This window comes from Marmota marmota, unplaced genomic scaffold (genome assembly GCF_001458135.2).
Source record: "Marmota marmota marmota unplaced genomic scaffold, marMar, whole genome shotgun sequence".
NCBI lineage: Eukaryota > Metazoa > Chordata > Mammalia > Rodentia > Sciuridae > Marmota > Marmota marmota.
In genome coordinates, this window is record NW_026000196.1 from 5,465,047 (window position 1) to 5,478,220 (window position 13,174).

Genomic DNA, 13,174 nt, shown 5'->3' on the forward strand with positions numbered 1-13,174 from the left:
TTTTATTTATTTTTATGTGGTGCTGAGGATCGAACCCAGGGTCTCACATGTGCTAGGCGAGCGCTCTACTGCTGAGCCACAACCCCAGCTCTGTTGTGCCTTTTTAATCATTTCATCCAGAAATCATTTCACTTACTGAATATCTACTAAGCACTTAGCAGTGCAGGTGACTCTCTGATGAAGTGTCAAGAGAGGGAGAGTTGTGAGGAAAATCTGAGCAGCCTCCTGGAGAAGTTACTTTCAGGGCCAAAGTTTGATCAAGAGGAGTGTATTCTTATGGGAAGGAACTTTGGTGTAGGTAAAATCCCCGAAGTGAGAAATCATGGGAAGACACAGAGAAGGAACACAGAAAGGGAGCAGTATAGTTGCATGGAATTCAGAAACCAGGTATCATGGGTGTTCGAACGTCTGTAAAGCACTAGTACACACATGACCTCAAATCAGGCACCTGAAGAGAGAACAAGTTTGGGCCACTCAGCAGCCCTCTGTGCCCTTTCAGCTTGGCAGTGTGCTGGCTTAGGTGGAGTACAAGCTCACACTGGTACAGAATCCAGGAACCAGACAAGTAGAAACAGCAGGAGGTCCTACAATAAAACTCACCCCACTCCCTGCACTGCTACTAGGTCACAGCCCACCCTCCACCCTGCAATCACCACCATTTTGCCTCGCACCTTAATTTAGGTGAGAGGATAGTGGCAGGTGGAGAGGGCACAGTGGATTCCCCTAATAGCTGTGCCACTCACATCCCTCCAACCCTTCTTGAACTTCAGCTAGTCTCTAACTAGGGTACCCTCCTGCTAAAATCTGAGAAAAAGCTAGGAAGCGCCAGAGCCAGGAGAAACAGAAGTGGAGACCAAGAGGCTAGCCAGATGCCCTTGGAAAAGGCCGGTGATCTCCCCGGGCCTTCACTGGGCACCCTTACCCGCTGTACCCACCTTCTCAAGCCCCCGGAGTTCTGGAGTTGCAGCGCGCCCCCCGGAGGCCCAGCCCGGCGGCCCAATCTTCCATTCGCTTCCCAGCACACTCCACTCTGCTGGGTCCGGGGCGCAAAAGCCAGGACGGGGGGCGGGGCAACAGGGGGTGCAGGCGAACCCCGCCGAGGGTTCTTACCTATATGCGGGCATCCGTCCGACCAGGTGCAGTTTGCTGCTGGGACTGCGAGGTTGGGGAGGCTCCCACAGGCTCGGATCGCGCCGCCCCCCGCCCTGAGCCCCAGACCCTTCGGTGGCCCTGAGCGGGGTCGCCGGGACTAGGGGACAGGCGCCGAGCGGGCGGGAGGAGGCGGCTCCTGCGGGGCGCGGTGGGGNCCCGCCAGGGAGGGGACGTGGGAGCGATTATCCCGGAGAACAAAGGCAGCCGGGGAAGGCTCGGCGCCCCCTACCCCCATCCCCCGCCCACGGGCCTGGCCCTGAACTTGAACTTGTACTTGACACTTTGTCCGGAAGGTGGCGAGGAAGCCCATCCGAGTTGGGACGGGGCTAGTCAGTTCACCTTCCGTCTCGGGGAGGAGGCGAGCCCATCCTCCTCAGCGCCAGGAGAGAGCCGAGAATCCCCAGCCCGAGAGCGACCCAACTGCATTAGAGTGGAGGGTCCTGGGGTCCGCACGTCCCCTGCGAGAGTTGGGGTGCGGATGAGGCCCGGATCTCTAGCCCAAGGGAGTAGGCCGAGGCCCTGCGTCCCTCCTTGGTCCCTCGCTCTCTTCCTATCCCCGGCCAGTCCCGCCGCCCTAGCTGCGCAGGGCAGGCCGGATTCTCTGCACGTCGCGTCGGCAGCCGCTATTCAGCCGCTAATTGAACGTTAATGGCAGGTGCGGATGAGGTCACCAGAGCTGGCTTTTCTCACACATTTTTCATGCAAATTCGCGAAACTCTAAACAAATTTGAATAAAAAGCTCTTTGTGCCGCGTGCCCCCCAGTCCTCTCTCTCCCGCCCGGGGTCCTGGCTCTCCCCGGTGCCCTGGGGCTCCAGCCTGCTGCCTCGCGGGGGGAGCTGGACGCCCTGGGCAGCGCCACCTGCCAGTCAGTGATTCGGCCCTAACCAAACTGCCTATCGGCCAGGGCTGCTGCCGGGAGATGAGAGGCATTTCACCCGGGGTCTAAGGGCAGGGCCAGGCTGACACTAACCGTCCTTTAGGAAGGTGGTATGCGCAGTGGTTAAGTGCCTGGCATTTGCACCGACAGACTACCTGTGTTGGCATCCTGGCTGCATCCACACCCAAACAGACCACCTTAGAATGCTTATTGGACTTCATCTCTCCATTGCGTAGGTAGGAATGAGGATAGTGCCCACTTTTTTTTTTTTTAATTAAGGTGTGAGGATTAACCATGATTTAAGACAGAAGCAAGCACGTAGTGCCCAGAACAAGAAAATGTCAATTATTGTCTGGGGTCCAAGGGCCTTGTGAGAACGAATGCTGTGATGAAAGCATGATTGTGATTTTGCACATACATGAAAAAATTTTGTCAGGGGCTGTCAGGAAATTCATGACCCTTTACATCCATTCTGGTCATAGAGATGAGAACTAGGACCCAAATTCACCATTTTCCAGCTGTGTGACTTGGTATATTTCTTAGCCTCTCTGAGCTTCTGTTTCCTAGTCTTAAAATGAAATTGTCTTCTGCAATCATTTTTAAAAGTAAATGAGAAGACACTAGTGGAGGTTTAGAAGGAGCTTGGGGACTACTCTCCAATCCAGAACCAGAGCACCTATAAATTCTACCCTCAAAGCAAGGTAGGCCTTGGATTTCATCTTCTTACTGAGGTGACCCTAGGTCAAGTAGCCAGACTTTCCAAGGCCTAGTGAAGCTTTTTGTTCCATCCTTCCCAGGGTCCCACCACACCTCCAGATACCATGAGTTATCTTTTAGCAGCTGAATCTTTCTTCACTAATATCCACCCAGGAAAACTCACCAGAGACATGGGAGGCTTTGCAAAGAAACTTTATTCTCCATGGACTGGTGCAAGAAAGCCAGAGGGTTCACAGGACAGGAAGAGGCTTCTTTCCCATAATTTTCCCTAGTGCTCTCTCAGGACAATTCAGATGGACCCAATGGTCTTGTAAGAGTCCTAGAAACTCAAGCACATGGGGACCATCTCTGCTTTCCAGTATCAGCTTCTCAAGACCCCCCCACACACTCCCTCTTATCATTGGACTAGCCTCTGAGAAGCAGTGGAGCCATCCTGGGAGCTCCTCACCTTCCTAAGAGGCTCCTTTAGGTCAAGGACCTCAAGGAAGAAGCAAAGTCTACAGGAGTATAGAAGACCAGGAGCCAGGAGACTGGGCAGCAGCAGCACTTAAGAGCAATATTAACCAACAGCCCCAATCTGAATGAGGGTCTGGAATCCGCCCCAGTGCCCAGTCTCCAAGGCTTAGCACACCCCAAGAAGAGAGATGGCATTAGGTGGAATTGAGGAAGACCCCAGGCAAGGGAGTATTTGAGGTGGCCTTGCAGGCAAAGGTTGATGTCTTTTCAAGTGGATACTGGCCAGGAGAAAGTACAGCTTTGGGGACCTTTTTTAAGTGACAGGATTTCTTTGGGGTTAGGAGTATAGTTTAGAGTCATTTAGTCTTGATTTTGAATCTCATTTCTGGCAATTTTTAGCTGTGTGACTAAGGACCATAACTTTTCTGATCCTCAGTGTCTTCATCTGTAAAATGAGTGTACTAATGGCACCCACAGCCCATAAAATTAAAGAGAACTCATTGGGCCAAAGCACAGTGACCTGGCACCTGACAACCTAGCCCACAGCAGTTGCTCTTAATATTTCCTTTCTCCTCACTCTGCTTGCTGGCAGCTGATCTGGGACTACCTAGACTCCCATGGGTTTCCCAAGCCCCTCTAGGACTGCACCTCCCCAGCACCTCCTCCCGGCTATCCAGGGCCCAGTGAAGAGTGCTATGTGAGCTGCTGTGTCCTGACCTGTGGCAGGACACCAACGTTTCTGGCTTTGGGAACTCCTGTGCCCTGTCACAGGCAACACTTTCCCGGCAATTTACTCTTTGGCTGGGGGAGGGGAAGTGAAGCAGGGGTGATTGATGCTGGGGTGGGCAATACAAAGGGTGCTTTTTCTCTCAGGACACATGCTCTTTTTGCAAATGGTACCTTTCAGAATCCCATCCATTTGCTGCCAGCCCCAGTTGGTCTGTCCTCCTTTGGGCTGCAGTAGGATGGAGACATCTTCCACTCACTGAGGTCCATGTGGTGCCACCCTGGGGTGGCACCCCAGGGGTCAGTCTCCTGAGGATGGAGGGGCAATGGCTGAGAGCCTACACCACCCTTCCTGAGCCCCCATCAGATTCCTGACTCCTACCCCTACCTGCCCAGGATTTTGGGCAAATCAACCAACCTTTCCCACGGGGTGAATTGAAAACATGATACCCACACCTAAACAAGACCAAGAGAAACACCCTGGCACTTACTAGATTTTATGATTAATAGAGCCATGCTGATGTGATCATTAGGCTCAGAAAAGTATAGTAGCTAATGTTGCCAGTGATTCTGGAATATTTTTTCCTGCAACATCACCACTATCATCTTAAGTTCCTATTCCAAGTTTGTTGATAGAAGTTAAGCCTATTAAATAGTCCCTATATTTTTCAAGAAAAGTATTTTACAAACATGAAAAGAAAATATTATTGTACAGAAGAATGCATCCCTGTATCCCCACTTCCCAGAGGTGGTTATCTAATACATATTGTCAGAAACCACTCATATATAAGCATATTTATGATTTGTTTTTGTTTTTTGTAGGGTTTATTTATTATTATTATTATTATTATTATTATTGGGATTAAACCCAAGGGTGCTTTATCATTGAGAGCTTCATCCCCAGATCTTTTTATTTTTAGATAGGGTCTCAATAAGTTGCTTAGAGCCTGACTAAATTGCTAAGGCTGGCCTCCAACTATTAATCCTCCTGCCTCAACCTCTGGAGTTTCTAGAATTTATAGGCAAGCACCACTGAGCTTGGCCTGGTTTTTTTTTTTTTTTTTTTTTTTGGTACTGGGTTGGACCCAGGGTCACTTATCCACTGAGCCACATCCCCAACCTATTTTTGTATTTTGTTTAGAGACAGAGTCTTACTGAGTTGCTTAGGGCCTCACTAAGTTGCTGAGGCTGGCTTTGAATTCTCGATCCCCCTGCCTCAGCCTCCTGAGCTGCTAGAATTACAGGTGTGCACCACCACACCCGGCTGGCCTCTGATTTTTAAATGTACACAAATAAGATCATACTCTATTGCCTATTCTGCAGTTTATTCTATTTACCCTATAATATATACTAGCCAACATTCCATATGGGCCTGTCGATAGAGATCTTACCACATGGACTTTTACAACTGCATAGTACTCCACTGTATGAAAGGACCCATTGGTTATTTCTATTTCTTTACACTGTAAAGAAGAAATGATCCTATGAACACCCTTGTACATACCTCTTTGGGAAGTTTTACAAATATACCCATAAGGTAAATTCCTAATAGTGCAATATTTTGTGTTCAAGTATATGTGCCTTTTATATTTTTTTCCCCAGTTCTGAAGATTAGATCCAGGAGTGCTGAGATACACCCCCAGCCCTTTTAATTATTATTATTATTATTTTTTTTTTTTTGGTGCTGGGGATTGAACCCAGGGCCTTGTGCATGAAAGCCCCCTTTTTAATTTTTTGAGATGGGGTCTTCTGAAGTTGCTGATGCTGGCCTTGAACTTGCAATCTTCCTGCCTCAGCTTCCTGAGTTGCTGGAATTACAGGCCTGCACCACTGCCTTTTATTTTTTGATACTGCTACATTTTAGAAAATACACTTCCTAAAAACAGTATTGAAGAGTGTCTTTAAATAGACACACAATGTTACAGAAATATAGCACCCAGCCAGGGAGATAAATGTATACCTGGAGCCCAGTGAGAATGGCATTGCACTGAATGTTGTCCTTAGGGCAGTGCCCAGTAGTCTCTTCCCATCCAGGCCTATGCAGGCTGGTGGCCCAGAGTGGCCGGAGTCACAGCAGAGTGTGCCTACAGGGGCTGTGGAAGTGGAAGGCAGGCCAGAGTGGCTGGGGTCTCGCCTGAATGATTTCCTGAAGCCATTGTCTCTATCCTGCCTGGTCTCCTTGAGGGGAGTTTATTCAGGGGCCTATGGAGAGGGGGTTGGGCAAGAGGAGGGTGTGTAGTCCTCTCCAAAGGCACCCAGGAATGTATCAGAGGAGGGAGAGAGAGAGGAAGGGGGGAACCCATCCCTGGAGAGACAGGACGTCAAGAACCCCTGACTAATGAATAGCGAGTTTGCCCTTGAACCTCACTGGGCTTCGCCATTCTCAGGCACAGACAAGAGCCGAGACAAGTCTGAGCCCAGCTGCACAGGGACAGTGGCGGTTCATCTCAGACACTTTGACAGGCTGGGCCTTTTCCCTGCATAGCTCAGATCTGCCTCTGGGCTCCCCTGGCAACAGCACAGCAGCATGGCTCCTGGGTCCAGGCCGAGCCTGCTGTGAGCAGGAGGGAGGAAGAGGAGCACCAAAGGGAGGACAGCTGGGGAGAAGGAGTCATTAACTCCTAGAAGGCTGGAGCCTCTGCTTTGGCAACTTCTGAGCACACTGCCTCCAGTCCTTTGGGGTGAAAATGCAGATGGTATAGAGCTTTCATTTGCCAGAGGCCTGGCCAGAATGTTTCAGGGTGAACAGGCCTGATAGGATGTGATAAGGGCAGAAATGGTAGAGGACATACTAGGCCAATAGGTCAAAAGCAAAGACCCCACAAAAGGGTTGGGTCATATTCCCCAGGTCTCTTGCCAAGTCCCAGACAAGCAGGATTGCCTGGGATTCCTCCATTCTTGCCTCCAACTTTTACAGCCTCAGGAGGTAGCTGACTCTTCTCTTCCTGCTCAGATTTTCCCCTTCTGATGATCTTCTATGACCTGAGGCAGTTTGGCTCCATATTCCAATCCTGCGACCTTGGCAAGAGTCACCATTCCTCTCTGTTTCCATTTCCATAAAAACTGAAAAGAGGCTGTACCATCACTTTACTTCACAGGACAATCTAAAGATAAGAGAAATAGTATGTGAGAACTCTGGGGACGAAGGTGTCCTATAAATCTCATTCAGGTATTATTAGGGCTGAAACTAGGTATTTCTGCTCCCTGGGGAAGGAGGGTGGTGGGCAGGGGAGGAGTTCTTCCAGGGTCGTTTCAGGACCTCCCCAGCAGAGCAGTCCTGAAGATGGAAGGCAGGAGGAGGTCAGAAAAGTCCTGGGCTTGTGTCTGTGACCTCTGAATTCAGTTAGGCTTAGGAGATAAGGGAGAACAATCCTGTCATTTCAAGGTACTTTCTCTGTGTTAGTTCTGTCTTGCTGCAACTTTATGAGAAAGATGTGATTATCTTTTTTAGAACTAAGGAAACAGAGTCTTACAGAGGTTGAATTCCTGGCCTAGGGTCACCCCAGTATCCAAGAATCCTGAGCCCACATCCACCTTACTCCATGAGCACACTGAGCTGTACTGGTGGCAAAGCCATCTGGCTGGGGATACTGGGGACCAAAAAGTAGTATTGTCCCTACAGATTACTTCACAAGGTTTGGGGCTTCTGAGTCTGAAGGCCCTGACCCAGGGAAAGTCCCAAGGATAATGCAAACATACCTGGAGGGTCACTTAGGCAAACACTATTCAAAGCATGTAGAACCAGGAGAGAAGGCAAAGACATCCCAATTTGAGGCTGAGAATGAGAACACACCTAGCTGAGACATGCTTTCTGGCCAAAGCCTTGTTTCAAGGCAGATCACATGTTAGTCTCATGGCACTTGCCAGCAGTGAGGTGGGCTTTCATTTTTGTAGCCTCTGGGTAAAGGTGCCTCCTCCATCCCAGTGTAACTTGAAGGAGATAATGCAGGCTGAGTTCCCTGTGAGCTGGGCAGGGCCACGACGGGAGGGTTACTGGCACGTAACAAAGTAGGAAACCTAGGAAAAACTCCAAATTATAATATGCAGCAGTTCAAGGACCTCAGATACCATCTTATCCAATGTTCCTTTTCCAGGTTCAGAAAGAGAGGTAGCTTGCCCAAGACCACTCAGTAGGAAGGTGGGCCGGAGCTCAAGTCTCTGACTTCCAGCCACATGGGGCAATGTCTTTCTATGCTCTTGTTTCCTTACTCGCCCACCTTAGGCCCTCAAAGGCAGAGATTTTACCCCATAAGGCAAAGAGAAAGACCAGGTAGAAGCAGCTACTGTTGGCAAAGTACACATATCTAGGGGTGGCCTGGGGTTGGGGCAGATGCTGCCTGAGGTCAAAAGATTTCTTCAGTGACAAAAGAGGGCTGTACACTACCCCTAATATCACATGCTCACACTCTGCAGCCAGACACAGAAACCACTGACCTCCCTTGGCTAAGGAAGAAACAGGCATGGGGAAGTGATCCAGATGCACTCTGAATCCCGACCCACAATGTTTTTAAGAAAAGACATGAGGAGGCAAGAGCTCCAGAAAAAAACTTACCCCCACAGAAACTGGTGGCAGCTCTGCAGCCATCATGGAGCCTGGAGCTGGGAAGGACCTTGGTTCACTGCCCTCTGCCAAGTCAGGCAGGGTATCCCATGCCAGGAAGGTCTGACCTGCTCAGAATGCAGAGGAGATCCCTGGATCCCACATTCTGTGACCTGGTCAGGAACGGCCCTCCAGGGATGTCTGTATACTTGCTGATGAACAGACACATGATGGAGCAGAAAGACAAAAAGACAAATGAACTTATTTCAGCCCAGCTGTGCCCTCCTCTCTGAGCTGATGGTTTGGACCAGCTGCCATTCTGACTAGTTGGTGCCCAGGCTGTACCAGAGATTAAATATTCTGAATATAACTACTGTCCCCACCCTACCCCCAAACCACAGATATACTAAATGACCTTGAGAAATTCACCTCCTTCATATCTGCCCTATACCTCAGGGAAAGAGTGAAGTAATATTAACCCTATTTAGTGGTATCCATGTATCTGACACTCCTCACAGCAACTCCATAGGTAAAAACAATTCCCATTTTTCAGATGAGGGTATAGAGGCTCTGAGACATCTACTGCACAGTAATTCTGGGTTGGGCCCTGCCCACAGCACCTCTTCCTCCCCAGCCAAAGTTTTGGGCCTGAGCTACCATCATCTTGCTGGGATAAGTCTTAGAATCATGTGGGCTTTCATTCGGCATCCTAGCCTCAATTTTGGAACTCCTTGGGTTCTCTAAGGATAGCTCCATCTGATAAGGAAGGCATACTATACAGCAGTCTCACTTAGTTCTAGAACAAATCTCCATCCCCTGATCACCTTGACAGCATTTTTCTAGCTGACCTGGGGAATGAATACCTGCAATGTACAAATGACTTCTAGCTGGGATTGGTAGCCAGTGGATTTGAGCACTTGGGTAAGGTTGGGGGCAGCTACCAAACAATAAAACCTCAGCCATGCAGAAAGGGCTGGAAAGCCTTAATCTTGGAAACTTTCCTCCTGAAGAACAAAGAGCAAGGTGACGCCCAACTGCAAGCAGGGCCTGAGTCCCAGCCCTCGACCAGGCACCACCCATGCTGGGTCTAGCCCAGCTGGGGCTGCTGCTTCTGGAAGGGGGAGCCGCGCTTGGAATGTGATTCCCAGGCTTTGTGTGATACTCAGTGACGCTCTGTTAGCAGAGTGCGACTCCTAAGATCCCCTGTTACCTCCTAAAGCCTCTGCCAGCCCGCCCCCCAGCACCGCACTGATCATCAGATTAAGGAGCTCAGAGCTACAGCTGAGGCAGCTAAGACCTTGGTCGGGGGCAGGGAGGACAGGAGACAGATCCCCTAAGGCCCTGCCTCTTCTCCCCCACCCCTACTGTGGTCATTTCTCTCATTATATCTAACCTCTCTGCTCTTCATCAAGCTTTAGACTTCATTGCCAGATACCCAGCTTGAGTGAGGAGCAACCCAGGGAGAGAGGTAATAGGGCAAAGAAAGAGGCCCCCAGAACCCAAAGAAGAAAGATGGGGAGAGGCAGAGAGGGGAGAGATGGCCAGGTTGAGAGGAGTGAATGTGCTGCTTGTGGACAACTGGATGGAGCAATGAGGGGAGGGTACTACCCACCACAGAGAAGTCCTGGGGCCTGCCTCCCCTGCTGGCCCAGTGACTACCTACAGTTAATGTTGGAACTTCCTGTGGGTTCCTCTAGCCAGCTGCTGGCTCTAGAGCAAAGTATATCCCACCACATCTGAGAAGGTAGGGAAGAGAAGACCAGAGATGGGGGAGGTTGACAAAGGGACAGGAGAGAAAACCCAGCTTTTGAAGCTTTTCTCTAAGATCCCAAAATTTTCAGAACCAGAGGCACTTTAACTCATTTAAAACACATATATAGTAGCCAGGCATGGTGGCACACACCTGTAATCCCAGCTATGAACAGGAGGATCACAAGTTTGAGGCTAGTTTGGGCAACTTAGTGAGATCCTATACTAAAATAAAGCAGGGAGAATGTAGCTCAGTAGTAGATGCTTGCCTCACATGTACAAGCCTCTGGGTTCCCTAGTATTATAAAATAAATATAGCACACACAGAGAATAAATTAAGTTCCCTTCTTTCTGTAGGAGTTACCCTGGGATGAAGCTCAGTAGTAAAGCTCCTTGGGTTCAATTCCCATTAACAACAACAACAACAACAACAACAAAAGGACTGGAAGCTTTGGCATACAACATTTTGGACTGTAAGTAATCCTAGGCTTAGGCTTCCAATTAATCTAGAGGCTGTGTGAACAAGAGGGCAAGGCCAGCAGGGCTGAGTAGCAGGGAAAGACCAGCAAAGAGTTAGGAATCAAATGCCCTGGCCACTGAATCCTGAGTCCTTGCACCTGAACAAGAAGAACAATGTTCCACCCCTGCCCCTCACTCCCTGAGTTACTGTAAGGGGCTGTAGAGGTAGAGAGACTCTGAATGCAATAGCCGGGAAGTTGTCTGGGAGGTCTGGCTCAGCTCAGCTTTGGCAAGCATCCCTGTCCCCTATCCCAGGGCCTGCAGGGGGCGACTGGGACACATCCAGAGCCCTGGCCAGCAGCTGCTCTCCCTTTAGCTTCTCCTGTGTGGCCACTGCCTTCAGCTCCCTTCAGCTGGGCAAGAGCTTGTTTCTCACCACTGTAGCATAAAGGCAGGACAAGAAGGGCTCATGCTGCAGAGGAGGGTTTGTAAGAACCTGAAGATAAGCCTTGTCTGCTCCTGATCCTCCATCTACTCTGAAAACACAGGCCTACACTAGAGGAATGAAATCCTTCCCGCAATACTCACTATCACCTCTAGCCAGAATTCACTGTCCCTCCTTCACCATGTAAATCAGAGAGCGCTAAATCAAACACAGGTTTGAAAGAATCACCATCATCACAGACTTTTTGGGCCAGGAAGGAACCAAGAGATTCCTGAAGTTCAACTCAATCATCTCACCAATGGAAAAACCGAGATTCAGAGGTTTGGGGATGTGGCCTGCCTGAGGTCACAGAGTGGTAAGGCCACACCTTGTGCCCTCTGTACCAGACCCCTTTCCTTTCAGGCCAGACCTCTCCAAAAGCTTAAAGGGAAGCTTCTCCATCATATCCCAAACAATCCCAAACAAGATCCTGGCCCACCACGGGTGGCATGGGTCTGGGGACATGGGAGGTCGTAATGCGATAAGCAGACTGGCCATCTGGCTCGGGTACAGAGGAGAGCCCAGACTGGCCACTTCTGCTGTCCTGTCCCAAGGGGCCCTGTGTCGCGAGAGACAGACCGCCAGATGGATAGGCACTGGCCAGGGTCTGGGTGGAAGCCAGTGAGTTCCCTATAGTCAGAGCTGACCAACTTTCAGATGTGCAGGGGTAGGATGGGAGGGGGCTCAGGGAATAAAGTCGGCCCCTACCCCAAGGGCAGAAAAACAGAGCAAGAAGATGGGGGATCTGAGATTCTCAAACCAGTCTCAGAGTCTGGCTCCCCAGGTAGGCCCAGCTCTGCTCAGCTCCACAGCCCCCAGCCTGCTGGCCAGCTACAAACAGGGCCCCCTCCCCGGGAAAGGCAAACACATCTCCCCTGGCACCTTCTCAGACATGCATGCAAAACTAATTAACATGGGGAGACATGTGAGCAGCCGGCCAGCTCCACACCCTCGAGTCCACGCAAACAAGGCAAGCCCTTGTCCAGGGGACCTGCACAAAGCTTTGTTGCTAATTTAGGCATCTGTCTCTGTCTGGTCTGGTCCTCCTGCCTGCGCTGGGGTTTTTCCCAGCCCCTTGGACAATGCTGGGAACAGGCCCGCAGATCCCTTATTCAAATCACACCCAGGACAATGAGCTCATTGTGCAGACCACAGAAAGGGGGATGCTGGGGGGGTGGGATTGTGTAAGGGGCATCAGGGAGTGGAGAAGGGTGGGGGGGGTGAAGAAAATGGGAACCCAGGAAAGTGTTTACTAACACAGCCCCTGCAGCTGCCTTGGGCCCCCTTCCCCTCCCCTGCCTGACTGGGAGCTGAGGAGAAGTCCTGGGACTCAGAGATGGGGGGCCCAGAGTCCATGAGGGAACTCATATTTATTGGCCATTTGATACAAACTCTGGCTCAAATCTTTGTCCTATTGGCCTCTCCTATCTTCAACAGTCTACAGCTACCTCTGCATGTCCAAGGGCTGGAATAGTTTTTATAGAATACTTTGAAATTCTTTTTTTTTTTTTTCTTATTTCAGGCTTAGCAGAATAAAGCGCAGACCCAACTGCAGAGGAGGAGACAGGGTTAGGGGGAGAGGTGTTGGCGGCTGTGCAGGGTGGGACCTGCTGTCTAGGCCATTGTCTTCAGGCAACGTTTCATTTTCTCCTCCTTCCCAGCTAATAAATTAGAAAGGAGACGTGAGCTGCGAAGGGACAGGCTCCCCATGGACGAAAGGCAGGCAAAGGCAAGTCTGTGAGCTCACGGCAGATGGGGCTCACCCAGTCAGGCAGCTTCTCATACACCTGGCCAGCCACTTGAATGCAGCCCCATATAATGAGAAGCATGGCAAAACCCCCATACATATACATATATGTATATGTATGGCCCCCTTCCCCGGGAAAGGCAAACACATCATGATGGCCTTCCAAGGGGGAGAGTTGGGGCTTTGAAATGTCTTGCTTATTACCAACACAACTCTCCAGCTCCTTGTTTAACTGAGCTGCCATAAAGAGATACTCAAAGCCTTAT

General features: G+C 50.2%; 1 long non-coding RNA gene across 1 annotated transcript in view; it reads right to left on the reverse strand.

Moving 5' to 3' along the window:
* Window positions 1-5,812: 5,812 nt before the first annotated feature.
* Window positions 5,813-13,174, reverse strand: part of LOC125612484 — a 36,873-nt gene continuing 29,511 nt past the window's right edge. The window contains exons 3-5 of the long non-coding RNA XR_007342836.1: window positions 8,482-8,681; window positions 7,629-7,946; window positions 5,813-7,033 (exon numbers count right to left, since the gene is read on the reverse strand). This is a non-coding gene — a long non-coding RNA (uncharacterized LOC125612484). The remainder of the gene's footprint in view (window positions 7,034-7,628; window positions 7,947-8,481; window positions 8,682-13,174) is intronic.